This window comes from Ylistrum balloti, unplaced genomic scaffold (assembly GCF_031769215.1).
Source record: "Ylistrum balloti isolate Yb309-2 unplaced genomic scaffold, AGI_CSIRO_Ybal_v1 Utg370720, whole genome shotgun sequence".
Classification (NCBI taxonomy): Eukaryota; Metazoa; Mollusca; class Bivalvia; order Pectinida; family Pectinidae; genus Ylistrum; species Ylistrum balloti.
Window position 1 is genome coordinate 395 of NW_026782428.1, and position 16,616 is coordinate 17,010.

General features: G+C 34.8%; 1 protein-coding gene and 3 non-coding genes across 4 annotated transcripts in view; 1 reads left to right on the plus strand and 3 right to left on the minus strand.

Moving 5' to 3' along the window:
- Nucleotides 1–1,140: 1,140 nt before the first annotated feature.
- Nucleotides 1,141–1,304, minus strand: LOC132557784 (U1 spliceosomal RNA). Its single transcript, XR_009554527.1, has one exon. It is a non-coding gene; the product is annotated as a U1 spliceosomal RNA (small nuclear RNA).
- A 2,196-nt stretch (nucleotides 1,305–3,500) lies between these two features.
- Nucleotides 3,501–3,664, minus strand: LOC132557785 (U1 spliceosomal RNA). The gene has a single exon (XR_009554528.1). It is a non-coding gene; the product is annotated as a U1 spliceosomal RNA (small nuclear RNA).
- Nucleotides 3,665–5,860: 2,196 nt separating this feature from the next.
- LOC132557786 (U1 spliceosomal RNA) lies at nucleotides 5,861–6,024 on the minus strand. The gene has a single exon (XR_009554529.1). It is a non-coding gene; the product is annotated as a U1 spliceosomal RNA (small nuclear RNA).
- A 787-nt stretch (nucleotides 6,025–6,811) lies between these two features.
- LOC132557782 (sodium- and chloride-dependent GABA transporter 2-like) overlaps nucleotides 6,812–16,616 on the plus strand; it is a 116,418-nt gene continuing 106,613 nt past the window's right edge. The window contains exon 1 of the mRNA XM_060222310.1: nucleotides 6,812–6,828. The gene's annotated coding sequence lies outside the window, so the exon portion shown is untranslated. The remainder of the gene's footprint in view (nucleotides 6,829–16,616) is intronic.

The window sequence follows — 16,616 nt, forward strand, 5'->3', positions numbered from 1 at the left end:
CACGAGTGTGAATGTGTGTCATTACTGAATTCACTCTCCTGTACACGAGTGTGAATGTGTGTGTCATTACGAGTGTGAATGTGTGTCAATTCACTCTCCTGTACACGAGTGTGAATGTGTGTCATTGTGTGTCTCCTGTACACGAGTGTGAATGTGTGTCATTACTGAATTCACTCTCCTGTACACGAGTGTGAATGTGTGTGTCATTACGAGTGTTAATGTGTGTCATTAATTCACTCTCCTGTACACGAGTGTGAATGTGTGTCATTACTGAATTCACTCTCCTGTACACGAGTGTGAATGTGTGTCATTACTGAATTCACTCTCCTGTACACGAGTGTTAATGTGTGTCATTACTGAATTCACTCTCCTGTACAATGTGTGTCATTACTGAATTCACTCTCCTGTACACGAGTGTGAATGTGTGTCATTACTGAATTCACTCTCCTGTACACGTGTGAATGTGTGTGTGAATGTGTGTTATTACTGATTCACTCTCCTCCGTTAATGTGTACATGTGTGAGTGTGAATGTGTGTGAATTCACTCTCCGGTACACGAGTGTGAATGTGTGTTATTACTGAATTCACTCTCCTGTACACGAGTGTTAATGTGTGTTATTACTGAATTCACTCTCTAGTGCTCTTGTCAATAGGTATTATGTTATATTTTGTATAAGCCGTAAGAACCAATAGATTAATTGAACTGATGTTCTATCAATAAAAAATAAATCATTTTGTGTTAAGTTAGGACCTCTATGTCGACTAAGAAATCCCTGATAGAGTTGGATCTTTTCATCCACTTTTAAATTTGGTCAGTAATTGTTTGTTTTTCTTTCTTTTCTCTTTTCCTGTTTTCGCTCTTGTTGAGATTTTTTTAAATCCTATTTGGAAAGAGTGACAATAATCTCTAACAGTAAAATAAACAAACAATGGTCACCTTTCTCTAATTGGGTTACAAAACCACAGGGTAACAATAAAAATGAAATTTTCGTAAGATCAAGAAACAGTGAAAATAGCACAAGTAAGAGTCAAGAAACCATAAATGACTTTAGGACAAACGACGGCGACATACAAGCATGTTTAAATTATATAGGGCAAAACGCAGCATTAAGCTTTCTTCTATTTTTGGATTTGATTTGTCGAGGGTTAGCGCGAACGCAGACCCCCACACTAAAAAATAGCGTACCCGAGTAATCCGCATTTGGGATTATCGCAGGGTTCAGCCCGACCGGAGTGCAATGGAAGGGCCTCGACCTGGGGGAACCGCCTTGCTGATCACGGTATCCCCTGTACCAGGTAAGTATGATTTGTTACTGTAAAAGAGTGTATATAAACTGAATGTAAAATTTTACAGACAAGGTATCTAAAAATTACCATATGGAAAGAGAAAAATATGGATAACTAAAATAAACTGATATGCTATCTTAAATGCTTTCATAACAATAGTATCATTATTATATTGTATAATATGATGTAAATATTGCATTACTTTATTACATAAAAAGTATCTTATTTGACAAATTTTATCTCAGTTACATGTTTTGGAACAGGGGAAGTAACTCTAGGGATTGTGTTGCCGCTGACAAAGCGAAGTGAGACAACATGTTAAGAAACAAAGAACATGTTGGCGTGTTCTGCTTCCTTAGATATCGATTTTATATCCGTACCATTACAACAACAACAATAACACAACAACAACAACAACAACAACTATAATAAGAATAATAACAATAAGAATAGTAACAATAAGATTTAAAACATGTGTAAGTAAATTCAGAGCTAAGAATCATTTACACCTACAAATATTAGTTTTTAGCCAAAATCAGGTAGTTTTTCAACAGCAACTAAGGTTAAGTCATTTTATAATTTGACATCAAAGTAATTGCAAAAGCATTGGTTTTCGGAATGGTCAGCATCGGAATTGTACCAGACCAACTTAAATATAGTTCAATTTGAGTCAAAAATAGACACGGCAGGATCTGCTCTATTCCATCAAAATAGTTACTTATCAATATGTCATGAATTAATTTTAAAAATGACAACATTGGTTTCGCTTATCATTTTTGTATCTTATCTTTAAAACGTCAAGATACATGTAAAGTAAGATAATATCAGATATATTGTATTATGACATCTGTATCAAAATTGTTTATACACGTGAGGGATTTAAATTGCTTTAACATATAAAATACATAATCACTCAACATTGACCTGTAGGGCTTATGTCAATGCTCAAATTGTACCACTTCCTAATTTTGCAACTTATATTTTAATTACGTCAAAGAAAAATGTTTAGAATCTTATCAAAGCACTTTACATGTAGTTTGTTTTGAATAGAAATCTCGTCTTTCTAAAGATGTCTGGAAATAATACAAAAGTTAATTTGATCCCCATCTCACCGCTGAAAAGTCCATGATTCCAGACAACGTATTTATTGCTGTTAGGTCCTATTTCTACATATATAGGCATGGGTTACTTTACACTGAAGTGATTTTAAGTTAAATTAAATTCAGTTTTTTTCATCCAATGTACAGAGGGAGAAAATACTACTACATAATTTTCAATAGAATATTTAGTTGTACAATGTTTTCAATAATTTTTTTTTATATTTCTCTAGCCAAACTGACTAAACAAGACAAAACCTGTTCCCACAGAACAACCAGAATTACTTACGATCATCAAACACGTGCAATGTTTTATATCAAACAAGGATATAGAATACATGTATTTCTCAGTTAGATTCTGGAAACACTTCTTTCAACACACATGTGTGTTTTAACATATGGTTTTCAGTTGATCATCCAGTACAATCATTTCAATTGTATAATTGATATATACACTGTATGAAAGAGGTATAGACAAACGTGGAATAAAAAAGGACGTGGAAAAAACTGGTATTGACAACAAAATTGTTTCACACATAAAGATTTATTTCTGTGAATAAAAATATTATAAACATTTCCTTCTTAAATAGCCTATGCAAGCTACCCTACACATTACACATCTTCAATTTTCTATATGTCCACTAGAGATCGAATCAAGAACAGGTCTTTAGACTTACTAATAATACACTCTACTGATTGAGCTAAAGAGAAGTTCTCCCCTAGCCGAGCAGTATAGCATGAATGCAGATTAAGAGTTATCTCCCTTACATATTACACCCAAGATATTCGTTACCATGTCGATTTTATGAATCACAATTAAACAACATTTAAACAAACGTGCCACAGACAGCATACATCTAGTACGATCTGAGTAAACATTTTGATATAATAATTTTGTAACTATGGCAACAATTAATTAAATTATGAAGCATATATCTCAGTAAAATGCCTGACACAAGATTATTTTGTAACAAAGGGTATTTTTATAAGAGGTTTAACTGATAAAACAAAAGAGAAGTCGAGATACCGATATACTTCGAACTAAAGACGGTAAAGGTATTTACAGTCGATTGTGCTTGCAAGGTAGGTGGTCTTATTTTTCAATTTGTTTATGGTCGAGGGTTAGCGCGAACGCAGACCCCCACACTAAAAAATAGCGTACCCGAGTAATCCGCATTTGGGATTATCGCAGGGTTCAGCCCGACCGGAGTGCAATGGAAGGGCCTCGACCTGGGGGAACCGCCTTGCTGATCACGGTATCCCCTGTACCAGGTAAGTATGAGTTGTTACTGGAAAAGAGAATATATAAACTGAATGTAAAATTTTACAGACAAGGTATCTAAAATTTACCATATGGAAAGAGAAAAATATGGATAACTAAAATAAACTGATATGCTATCTTAAATGCTTTCAAAAAAATAGTATCATTATTATATTGTATAATATGATGTAAATATTGCATTACTTTATTACAGAAAAGTATCTTATTTGACAAATTTTATCTTAGTTACATGTTTTGGAACAGGGGAAGTAACTCTAGGAATTTTGTTGCAACTGAAGAAACAAAGATCATGTCGGTGTGTTCTGCTTCCTTAGATATATATCTTATAATTGCAAAAGGATTGGTTTTCGGAATGGTCAGTATCGGAATGGTACCAGGAAAACACTGTTTAAAAAATTTGGGGAAGAATTTTTTGGCCTTTTACGGAATTAAGAAAATAAGAATAAAATCAATATTTGATGTGTAATATCTACATTATCCTTGTAATACTGGATACGGAAAATTAACAGTGTGGTAAGACAAACATAAATATAGTTCATTTGAGTCAAAAATAGACACGACAGGATCTGCCGTGTTCCATCAAAATACTTACTAACTCAATATGCCATGAATTAATTTTAAAAATGACAACATTGGTTTCGCTTATCATTTTTGTATCTTATCTTTAAATCGTCAAGATACATGTAAAGTAAGATAATATCAGATATATTGTATTATGACATCTGTATCAAAATTGTTTATACACGTGAGGGATTTAAATTGCTTTAACATATGAAATACATAATCACTCAACATTGACCTGTAGGGCTTATGTCAATGCTCAAATTGTACCACTTCCTAATTTTGTAATTTGTATTTTAATTACGTCAAAGAAAAATGTTTAGAATCTTATCAAAGTACTTTATCTGTGGTTGGTTTTGAATAGAAATCCCGTCTTTATACAGATGTCTGGAAATGATAAAAAAAAAGTTAATTTGATCAAATCCCCATCTCACCGCTGAAAAGTCCATGATTCCAGACAACGTATTTATTGCTGTTAGGTCCTATTTCTACATATATAGGCATGGGTTACTTTACACTGAAGTGATTTTAAGTTAAATTAAATTCAGTTTTTTCCTCCAATGTACAGAGGGAGAAAATACTACTATTTTCAATAGAATATTAAGTTATACAAATATTTTCAATTATGTGTTTTTATATTTCGCTAGCCAAACTTACTAAAGAAGACAAAACCTGCTCGAAGAACGAATTCCCAACAGAACAACAAGAATTACCTACGATCAACAAACACGTGCAATTTCATATCAAACAAGGATATAGAATACATGTATTTCTCAGTGAGATCCTGGAGACATTTACAAATTGTTTTTCAGTTGATCATCCGGTACAATAATTTCAATTGTATTGTTAATATCTATACTGCATAAAATAGGTACAGACAAACGCGGAATAAAAAAGGACGTGAAAAAAAAACTGGTATTGACAACAAAATTATGTTTCACACATAAAGATTTAATTCTGTGAATAAAAATATTATAAACATTTCCTTCTTAAATAGCCTATGCAAGCTACCCTACACATTACAAACCTTCAATCTTCTATATGTCTACTAGAGATCGAATCAAGAACAGGTTTTTGGGCTTAATAATCATACACTTTACTGATTTAGCTAAAGAGGAGTTCTCCCTAGCCGAGCAGTATAGCATAAATGTAGATTAAGAGTTATCTCCCTTACATATTACACCCAAGATGAATAATAATTAAACTAGATTTAAACAAAAGTGCCACAGACAGTATATATCTAGTAAAATCCAGTGATAAGTTCTGTACCTATATTTAACAAAATTTGCACTGTGTAGACTTAAGAGGTCAGTAGATTTCTATTGTAGTGAATATTTTGATATATCAATTTTATAGCTGCGACTTCAGTAAATTGAATAATGCAACATGTCTCAGTAAAATGCCTCACACATGATTTTTTTTGTCACAAAGGGAAATTTTTTCTAAATGCTTCTGCTATGTTCTGCTCCTCGTATCTCAGAATTCCTAAGCAGAAGGTTCACTGATTAAACAAAAGAGAAGTCGAGATATCGATATTCGAAGTATATATACTTCGAATTGAAGACGGTAAAATTAGTTACAAATTGCATGGTTTACAGGGATTGTAACCTTATTTTTCATATTTGTTTATGGTCGAGGGTTAGCGCGAACGCAGACCCCCACACTAAAAAATAGCGTACCCGAGTAATCCGCATTTGGGATTATCGCAGGGTTCAGCCCGACCGGAGTGCAATGGAAGGGCCTCGACCTGGGGGAACCGCCTTGCTGATCACGGTATCCCCTGTACCAGGTAAGTATGAATTGTTACGGAATGGATTCAATATTTAAACTCTCTGTAAACTTACACGAGGTCCGTATGTATAAATTAACATATATCATAACTTATTTTAATAAGTAGCAGTAATTAAAACAATTTTTAGATTTATTAACAAAAATTTAAATACTAGTGCAAATTTTAATATTGTTACGTTATAATTTTATTGGTAATTTGCATGAACACTTGGTAATTTGTAAAAAATAAGCTTTTCTATTAGTGATTCCAGCTGTTAAGCAGGGGAGATAAATCTATCATTTCTGCTCCGACTGAGCGATTAAATGGAAATGATACACTAAAACAGAGACGTATATATGTCTCTGACTAAAGATATACGTTTCTTATTTTGATTTTTTTAGGTAAGCAAATGATTATTTGGTTTACTTAAATGTTCGTGCTTTAAAATGGCAGAAAAAAATGGAATTACCCCGAAGCAGTCAAACAGGGACCCTGGTATAAACCTTTCGTTAAAAAAGTAGTCAAAGTTTAACACGCGAGAGCAAAGTGCAAGCAATATACAAACGCTAAGCTCATAGACCGATAAAGAACATAGATGTTATAAAAAATAAAAATTTTATGGTCACAATGTGAATCAATGTATGTTTAAAAACACATTGCAGGTAATTGAATCCGGATTTCTTGTTTGTTCCGGTTTTGTATATTACATAAGACTAAGCCGGAAGTGTATACTCCTGAGGTGTTGTTGTGTATTGGCTTTTTGCCAGCGCAAGTGTTGTGTGATATACGAGGCTTAGCGGGAGAAATACTGATTCAAAAAATATTTAACTGTGAGTATGAAACTTTTTTGTTTCTGTTATTTGGTTACTTGTGGATTAAAATGTCGTGATTTCATCTCAAACATGAAAACCACGGTGTTATTGATATTTTGCTAGCTCACGTTCTGTACCGTAACACTAAGACAGTGGACGTGTTGACAGTAGCGTGGAAGGGGCTGAACTGAAATATAATATACACCAAGGTCGTGTAGCAATAAATGTGCCAGACATGCCTTGTTCTTACGTATATCTGTAAAAGTTCAGGTAATAGGTAGGAAAGGGGTGGGGCAGGTGCCCCTGACTTCAGAGCTACTGTATGTGATGGTGAGAAACTCATTTGAGTTAAATCGATTTTTGTAGCTCTATACATTCATTCCATTCAGGTCTTAAATGAATACTTTCGATGCTATCTCAGAAACCAGGTGATATATCAGTAAGTGTTTGATTATGTAAGTACACAGTTTGCTGTTGGTAATATTTGTGTGTACTATTTGACAAATCTCATTCTTCATTGAAAACATGTAACCCTGGTAAAATACTAGCTACAATATACCGCTTTGCTAGAGAGGTCTTCTCTTTAGTTCAATCAGTTGAGAGTTTGACTATTAAGTCAGGGGTCCTGGGTTCGAAACCTAGTGGACGCATTGAAATAAATAATGACCTCTCTTATATCCAGTTGGATATTCACAGTGAATTGAAACTTGACGCAGCAACTGTTATCCATAATTTATCTAACTTATTTGTTTCCCTGTTATATGCTTAATGCTGCTGGTAAAACTTTGTTTTAAATGTATGATGAATGCTGAGTTTCAACTTTCTGTTTTTTATCATATTCATTGATGAAGTTACATGGTTAAAGTTATGGAAGCTGCAGACTTTTGTAATGCTGCCAACCTCAAGCCATCTAATGTCTGGTCATATCACTCCAAAAAATCAAGGGTGATAGAGTTTTTTAAAGAGTCATCAAGGAGAATGACCTTATAATCAATTCCATTGTATAGATGAATGTATTGATATGGTGTTCTATGTTCTGTTTAAACGTTATTTTGACCAAATTAGATTCAAAAATTGATTTTGAAATTGTTGATCAGAAAGAATAAAGCATCTGATGATTTTAGTATTTTTCATGATTAGAGCAGTTCATGATGTAGCCAGTATCAGGTCAACCTCAAGTGGCTTGCAATATTGCTTTTATAGGATTTGAAGATTGCAATCCACTGTAATATATATATATAGATATGCAAGTAATACAGGTGTATGCATATATATCATTACATAATTAGCATTGTCTCTTTAGCCGTTTGAACCAGAGCAGTTTAAAATGACCCCAGCTTTTTTTCAATAACCTTCATTCAAACTATACAGAATGACCTCATTAAGAAAATACCCAGCATCAATAGATCTGTTTCCATAGCAGCAGCATGATAGTCCCTAAGACATAGTAACTATGGATATAAGGTATTAGGAGAATAAGTTGATGCATGCTCCTGACCATTTGTGGGCTGAATGTGGCCAGCACTGACTGTGATGGGGTAGAAGTATTGATTATTCCAGTGATACAAATGAGGTCATTTATATTCAACCAGCAACATCTGACACAATACACGGATTCTATGTCAAACATCAGGATCAACTCATCTACACTCTATATAAATGCAGAATTTTTCTCGGAGATTATAGATGCTTAGATTTACAATGCCGATACAGTATGTGGAATCCTTATATCAACATATTTGTCACCTTTCTTTGATTTTAATATCTGTATTAATACATGTATTCCTTATGTACCTGGTTTAAAGTCAGATTCTTCATCTGTTTGTATATCTAAGATTAAAGTAGGAATATTTTGATTTGGTAAAACTGGTAATCCCACCTCTCCACTTAGAATAATAGTTTTTCAGTCTCCCTTGTTGCTTGTGACAAATCTTCAGACTAACATAAGTACTGCAATTAACCTCTTTGTTATAGATTTCAAGATTTCCAAGTTTTTAGGTCATCTGGACCCGAAGGGTCCGATGACCTATAGTCATCATGCTTCGTCCGTCGTCGTGCGCCGTGCGCCGTCCGCCGTGCGCCGTGCGCCGTCCGTAAACTTTTCATTCAAACGACTTCTTCTCAAATACTAGAAGGTCTAGGGGGCTAATACTTGGCACAGAGGATACTGGCAGGGAGCTCTACCAAGTTTGTTCAAATGAATGACCTTGACCCACTTTAAAGGTCACAGGGGTCAAATATATTATAATCTTTAAACAACTTCTTCTCATTAACCAAAAGGCTCAGAGTGTAGATATTGGGCCTGTGACATGCTGGGATGAAGGACTACCAAGTTTGTTCAAATGAATGACCTTGACCCACTTTAAAGGTCACAGGGGTCAAATATGTTAAAATCTTTAAACAACTTCTTCTCATTAACCAAAAGGCTCAGAGTGTAGATATTGGGCCTGTGACATGCTGGGATGAAGGACTACCAAGTTTGTTCAAATGAATGACCTTGAACCACTTTAAAGGTCACAGGGGTCAAATATGTTAAAATCTTTAAACAACTTCTTCTCAATAACCAAAAGGCTCAGATTGCTGATATTGTGCCTGTGGCATGCTGGGATGAAGGGCTATCAAGTTTGTTTAAATGAATGACCTTGAACAACTTTCAAGGTCGCAGGGGTCAAATATGTCAAAATCTTTAAATAACTTCTTCTCAAATACTAGAAGGCCTAGGGGGCTAATACTTGGCCCATAGCATGCTGGCATGGAGCCCTACAAAGTTTGTTCAAATGAATGACCTAGGCCCACTTTCAAGGTCACAGGGGTCAAATATGTTAAAATATACAAAGGACTTCATCTCAATAAGCAAAAGTCTATGAGTGCCGATATTGGGTCTGTAGCATGCTGGGAGGAAAGGCTACCAAGTTTATTCAAATGAATGACCTCAACCCACTTTCAAGGTCACAGGGGTCAAATATGTTAAAATCTTTAAACAACTTCTTCTCATTAACCAAAAGGCTCAGAGTGTAGATATTGGGCCTGTGACATGCTGGGATGAAGGACTACCAAGTTTGTTCAAATGAATGACCTTGAACCACTTTAAAGGTCACAGGGGTCAAATATGTTAAAATCTTTAAACAACTTCTTCTCAATAACCAAAAGGCTCAGATTGCTGATATTGTGCTTGTGGCATGCTGGGATGAAGGGCTATCAAGTTTGTTTAAATGAATGACCTTGAACAACTTTCAAGGTCACAGGGGTCAAATATGTCAAAATCTTTAAATAACTTCTTCTCAAATACTAGAAGGCCTAGGGGGCTAATACTTGGCCCATAGCATGCTGGCATAGAGCCCTACAAAGTTTGTTCAAATGAATGACCTTGGCCTACATTCAAGGTCACAGGGGTCAAATATGTTAAAATATACAAAGGTCTTCATCTCAATAAGCAAAAGTCTATGAGTGCCGATATTGGGTCTGTAGCATGCTGGGAGGAAAGGTTACCAAGTTTATTTAAATGAATGACCTTGAACAACTTTCAAGGTCGCAGGGGTCAAATATGTCAAAATCTTTAAATAACTTCTTCTCAAATACTAGAAGGCCTAGGGGGCTAATACTTGGCCCATATCATGCTGGCATGGAGCCCTACAAAGTTTGTTCAAATGAATGACCTTGGCCCACTTTCAAGGTCACAGGGGTCAAATATGTTAAAATATACAAAGGACTTCATCTCAATAAGCAAAAGTCTATGAGTGCCGATATTGGGTCTGTAGCATGCTGGGAGGAAAGGCTACCAAGTTTATTCAAATGAATGACCTCAACCCACTTTCAAGGTCACAGGGGTCAAATATGTTAAAATATACAAACGACTTCTTCTCAACAAGCAAAAGTCCATGAGTGCTGATATTGGGCCTGTAAGATGCTTGGAGGAGAGGCTACCAAGTTTGTTCAAATGAATGACCTCAACCCACTTTCTAGGTTTGGCTTGCTTTTTGTCAGATGACCGTTAAGGCCCATGGGCCTCTTGTTATCTTAAAGCTTTATCTTTCATAACTTTTAAAAGTAGCACAGGAACAAGATGCAGAATTTCATACTCTATTAAAGTCCCTGCAGTCTTAGTGTTTAAGCTGCAAAAAGGAAGAGTTTTCAATTATTCTAAATTTGTGTTGTCTGTATTCATCCAGTAATCAGTCATTTTTGGGATTCAGATATTTGAGTCTGGTTTATGGTTGTTATGTGGAAATCACTCAAATTTTAAGAACCCATTATATCTCTTAATTTGTGTACCCCTCAAAATTTTGGAACAGGTATTCTGAACTCTTCTTAAAAATCCTTCAAAAATTACAGGTAATAAGCCCATGTCTGGTCATAAGCCCATTGCATTCACCTGCTTACCACATTGGTTTTCCCTGAGTAATCTGGTGTCTTCCAACTGGAAAACTGCTGTGTACTTTCATACGAGTTGTACTAACTTGTTTCTCATCTGTTTTAAAATAAATAAAGTTTACCTAACAATAACGAGATCTTCCACTTCTATTTCATTCAGCAGAATTTTAAATTTATCCTGAAATAAGCCAACCTTTGACCTTTTGAGACATAATTGGCTGCTGGGATTATGATAGGATAGATACGGTAGATTACTGAAAATTAAGGTAGACAAAAATACAGTTTTACTATTAATGACATATTTTTGTCTTGCAGTTTTCTCTGTTGAGGTAGATACAATAACAAGCAAGGAATATATTTTGTAAAGTTTTAATCTTAATGAGTTGTAAGGGTTATATACCTATCAGTTAAGTGCCGTCTCACACAGAACCAAGAGGCTAGTATAACACATAAGGCTAGAAGACAATCACTTTCACCAGGCACTCTTCACCAGATAAGGAGCTGAAACAAATCTGTGCTATATGTTTAACACACAGATACGAGAAGTTTGGTGTTGATAAGGTGTTGCTGATAATTCAGTAATTTTTGTAAGATTTTTTCATGAAAGTTAAGCACTTTTTTCTCCAACATATGGAACAAACTGGCACAACAGACTGGTTTGAGGTTTTCATTCTAAACATTAAATCAGATCTACCACCACAAAGTACAAAAAATGTACCTTGTTGTAGGTCGGAATTTGTCATTCTTAGTTTAGAAACCTATACTACCATAGACAGGCAGAATTGTTAACTAGAATTAAAACAAATCAGAATGGTCTTACTGTGGGAAACATGGTAAACTCACACCTAAGTTTGGTTGTGGTTGGTTTACATATTTTATGTTTACTTTCATCAAAGTTGATCAGTGTTAAGCAGATATGGGTGGGTGGTCTTATCCAAACATCTGGTGAGTCTTAGCCCTGTCCCAAGTCTCTGGAATGGACAGGCACAACAATGGGTCCCACAGATTCTGTTAAGGCAGTCTTCTGTCCAATGCTATCACTTCAGTGAGACTAGGGATACCAGGGTTGTTTAGGAAGAATGTGACAATCAAGCTGGAAAAATGGGAAACTTAGGGAAACATGAAAAAAAACGGAAAAATGGGAAACTTAGGGAAATGGGTTAAAACAAAAGAGATAGGATTGAACTTAATACTGTACTATGGTAATACAGATATGTAAAGTTCACTCCCACATAAAAAACCTGATAATCCTCCTTCACCATATTACCCATGGTGCATGTGTTGTACCCTGTACACCCATCATCAAATTACCCATGATGCATCTCTTGTATCCTGTACACTTGTAGTTTCTATCTGATTACCCATAATGCATCTCTGGTACCATGTACTCTTGTAGTGTCTATCTGATTACCCATAATGCATCTCTGGTACCCTGTACACTTGTAGTGTCTATCTGATTACCCATAATGCATCTCTGGTACCCTGTACACTTGTAGTTTCTATCTGATTACCCATGATGCATGTGTTGATACTTTTCCAGTGTATTGGGTCAAATAGTTACCTTGATTGGGATGTTAATGGTACATTGATAGAATACTGGTGCAGAGTCACTAAGATACTGGTGATAAATTAGTGAGGAATTAAGAGCGTTATAAGTCTGTCTGGTTCAGAGAAATCTCATCCTGTGTGTATTTAATTGGATATGATTTGTGTTAGTCTGGTATGTCATTTTGACAAGTGGTGTACAATGCACACATGACAATTGTCTGGCTGTCTACACTGATATACTTATAACTCCTGGTTTCACATACATATTATACCATTGTTCAACACTTTCTGTATATATAACAGGGACATATTATTTAGTATTACAGGAAATATTTACTGGTCATTCTTCCATTGTAATGTATAGAGAATGTTATGAGGTGATGACACCGTTTGATCACATGACCAATACCGCGACATCAATGCAGTAACTTTTGGGACTCAGATATTTGGGTTCTTGACTACAAATTTTTCCTGTAGACCTTACACAAATTTTTAACACATACTATATATCTCTTTGTGATGAATCTCATCAAAATTTCCAAAATGTTGTTCTGGACTTGCATAAAAAAAAATCCTATCAAAACTGGCGATGATTTCACTGTGATGATTTGGCAGCTGTTTGGAGAGATTTTCTCCCTAACTGTTATAGGATAGTGATAACATATGTAAAACCAATGTCTTAAAGATATAAAAGTATTTTTTGTTATTTTTGATACAGAGTTGGTACTTCTCAATAATACGTTAACAGTAAATATTTTTGTGGAGCTCAATTTTTCATGATTTGTTCGAAAAAATTACTCTTACATCAAAACTTGATTTCATAAATTGCTCAATATATTATCTTATGCTTATTTTGATATATCTTAATAGTGTGTTGATGTATGTATGTAACCCTGGTAAAATAATAGCCACAATATATCGCTCAGAGAACTAAATCTTTTTAGCTCAATTGAGTGAGTTTCACGCTAGTAAACCAGAAGTCCTGAATTTGATTCCTAGAGTATGCATTGAAATGAAAGTGACCTCTGTTACATTGGTGCCTTTGTAGGGACTCAGGAATTATACTTAGCCATGCTCCATAAGCATTGCTGTAACTCTAGGAAAACTCGAGGACAAGTTCTTTCCTGGATGGGGAGTATGTAACCCTGGTAAATACTAGTCACAATATACCACTCGGCTAGATCAAACTTCTCTTTAGCTCGATTGGTTGAGTGTCAGGTTTATAAAGCATAGGTCCCGGGTTTGAATCCCAGCAGAGGCATTTAAATAGACAAATGACCTCTGTTACATATGTCATCTTGTGGATTAAGATCCTTAAATTGTTGAAAATAATTATCCACAAAAATTAAAGATTTTACAGTAGACATGACTTATTATGAAACATATGGTATTGTTTATAGGCCTATCCAGATGTTAGTGGAGTCTGTACACCAAATGTCAGCTGTATTCAGTGATTGACACACTAATTTACATAATTAGGAACATGATGGCCATGTTTCTGTAATAACACTTCTAATAGGAGTTATTGTGTCTGTGGTACAGTATTTGTACAAATAGACACACTGGGTGCTAAACATTTAGAGTCTTTATCAAAAACGATTGTACTTTAATTAGTAGTAACACATTTGATGGTGTCAGTAAACTATCAACAAGGTATGGGACTCTCCTGTGGATCAGAAAACAATAAAGGACATTAGCCAGTAAAATAATATGGTTATTACAACTTGTGAATTTTTTTCAGAAATAATGATACAAAGAGAGACAACACCACAAAAGTACAGGCAACGGTAGGGACACTTATTAGTATACAGTCTGCATGGCCTTATTTAGGAACCAGTACTTGTACAATAAGGCTACAGATTTTGGGACACTTATTATAAAACAGTTTGTGTTACATGCATGGCCTTATTGGAGACTGAAGCTCCTTGAGTACAATAAGGCTACAGACAGGTAGTGATGAGAAATGTTAAGGAAGTGAACACATTCTCTGTGGCAGTAATATTCTAGTTTGTAAATTTAACATAACATACCTCGCTTGCATATAATTAAAATATGAATGGTTATCATTGTTATCTTAAATGTGCACAATATGATTTTTTTTTGCGAAAACACTTGAAAATATTTAAGTACAACATCTGTATCAAGTGCAATACATGTATAGCTAAAGCTAAAAATAGGAAAATAAAGCAATCAACATTGGTGGAATTCTGAATAGCTGAATAATGCTTGGCCAATTTTCATATGTAACTAGATAAAGGATTTTTGATACCGCATTTTCTGTAAATAAACCCCAGCCCAGAGGTAAGTCCTCTTCTTATTTTTAAAGAAAAATATATTTCAAAATATTATGCTGAAATTCATTCTCAAATTAGCCCTCCCGAAATGGTGATACTAAACTTTTACACTAGTGGGGGAGGGGGGGATGGGGGTTAGGTTTGGGAGGGGTTTTACTTGAGGATAAATACTGTACATAAACATATTTCTTAAATATTGAAATTCCAAACCAACAGTGCATATATTAGGACTAATTATGTTCTAATTAGACTTCCACAAATATAAATCATTAATATTAGAACTTCAACGTGGGAGGACGCCTAAAACTTGATCTAGCACTGATGAGTAACCGGTATGTAAGTAAATCATTGGCTTTAAAAATATAGAAGATTTAGCATAAAAAGACAGGAAAATAAGGCATAATTTCAATGTCTGACTATGGAACTTACGGAAGGAAAAGATTTAGTTATATATTTTCTATGTTTTTAAACAAAAAAGTTGGTACAGAAGGATATCAGGTCACCATTAAATACTTTGATACCCTTTATAAGCTGGTAACTGTAAAAGGCTTTTATTTCTTTTTTGTTCAGTGTATCAGTCTTTTTATCGGATTATTTATACATAATGTTTAAATTTTAATTTCAAATGATGCAGACTTTGTAAGTTTGTGCTTTAATATCCTTAAAAAACAATTTTAGCCAGAACATTTGGCGACAGTTTAAGTGATAGAGTCTGGAACATCTATAGTGATCTGGTTTACAGAGTGTGTACTGATGATCTCTCCAAGTCACTTGATTTACTGTGGACACCAATAAGTGGGTACTTTGTCAGTGTATTAGGTCATTGTATTATAAAATTTCTGTACATCTTACGAACTACCACATGTAGGTATAATTTTGTAGCAGTTTGACTTTTGGCTACAGTGCTACCTTTTATCATTAATGTGGAAATAAGTTTAGTGACACAGAACCTGAAGTGAGAGTAAAATATTAGCATGCTTTTAAGATGAATCAAGTATTGGAAAAATACATATTTTGTAGGGAGGATGAAAATAACATGGAGTGTTTGATTTCTTCTATACACAATGAGTAACTAGCCAGTGTATATCATGTAGTGTGAATAGATTTGTTTCTATGACTGTTTTAACAAAACTGACCCTGACTATTTTAACAGAACTGACCCTGACTGTTTTAACAGATCTGACCCTGACTATTTTAACACAACTGACCCTGACTGTTTTAACAGATCTGACCCTGACTGTTTTAACAGATCTGACCCTGACTGTTTTTACAGATCTGACCCTGACTGTTTTAACAGATCTGACCCTGACTGTTTTTACAGATCTGACCCTGACTGTTTTAACAGATCTGACCCTGACTATTTTAACACAACTGACCCTGACTATTTTAACAGATCTGACCCTGACTGTTTTAACAGATCTGACCCTGACTGTTTTAACACAACTGACCCTGACTGTTTTAACAGAACTGACCCTGACTATTTTAAGACAACTGACCCTGACTGTTTTAACAGATCTGACCCTGACTGTTTTAACACAACTGACCCTGACTATTTTAACACAACTGACCCTGACTATTTTAACACAACTGACC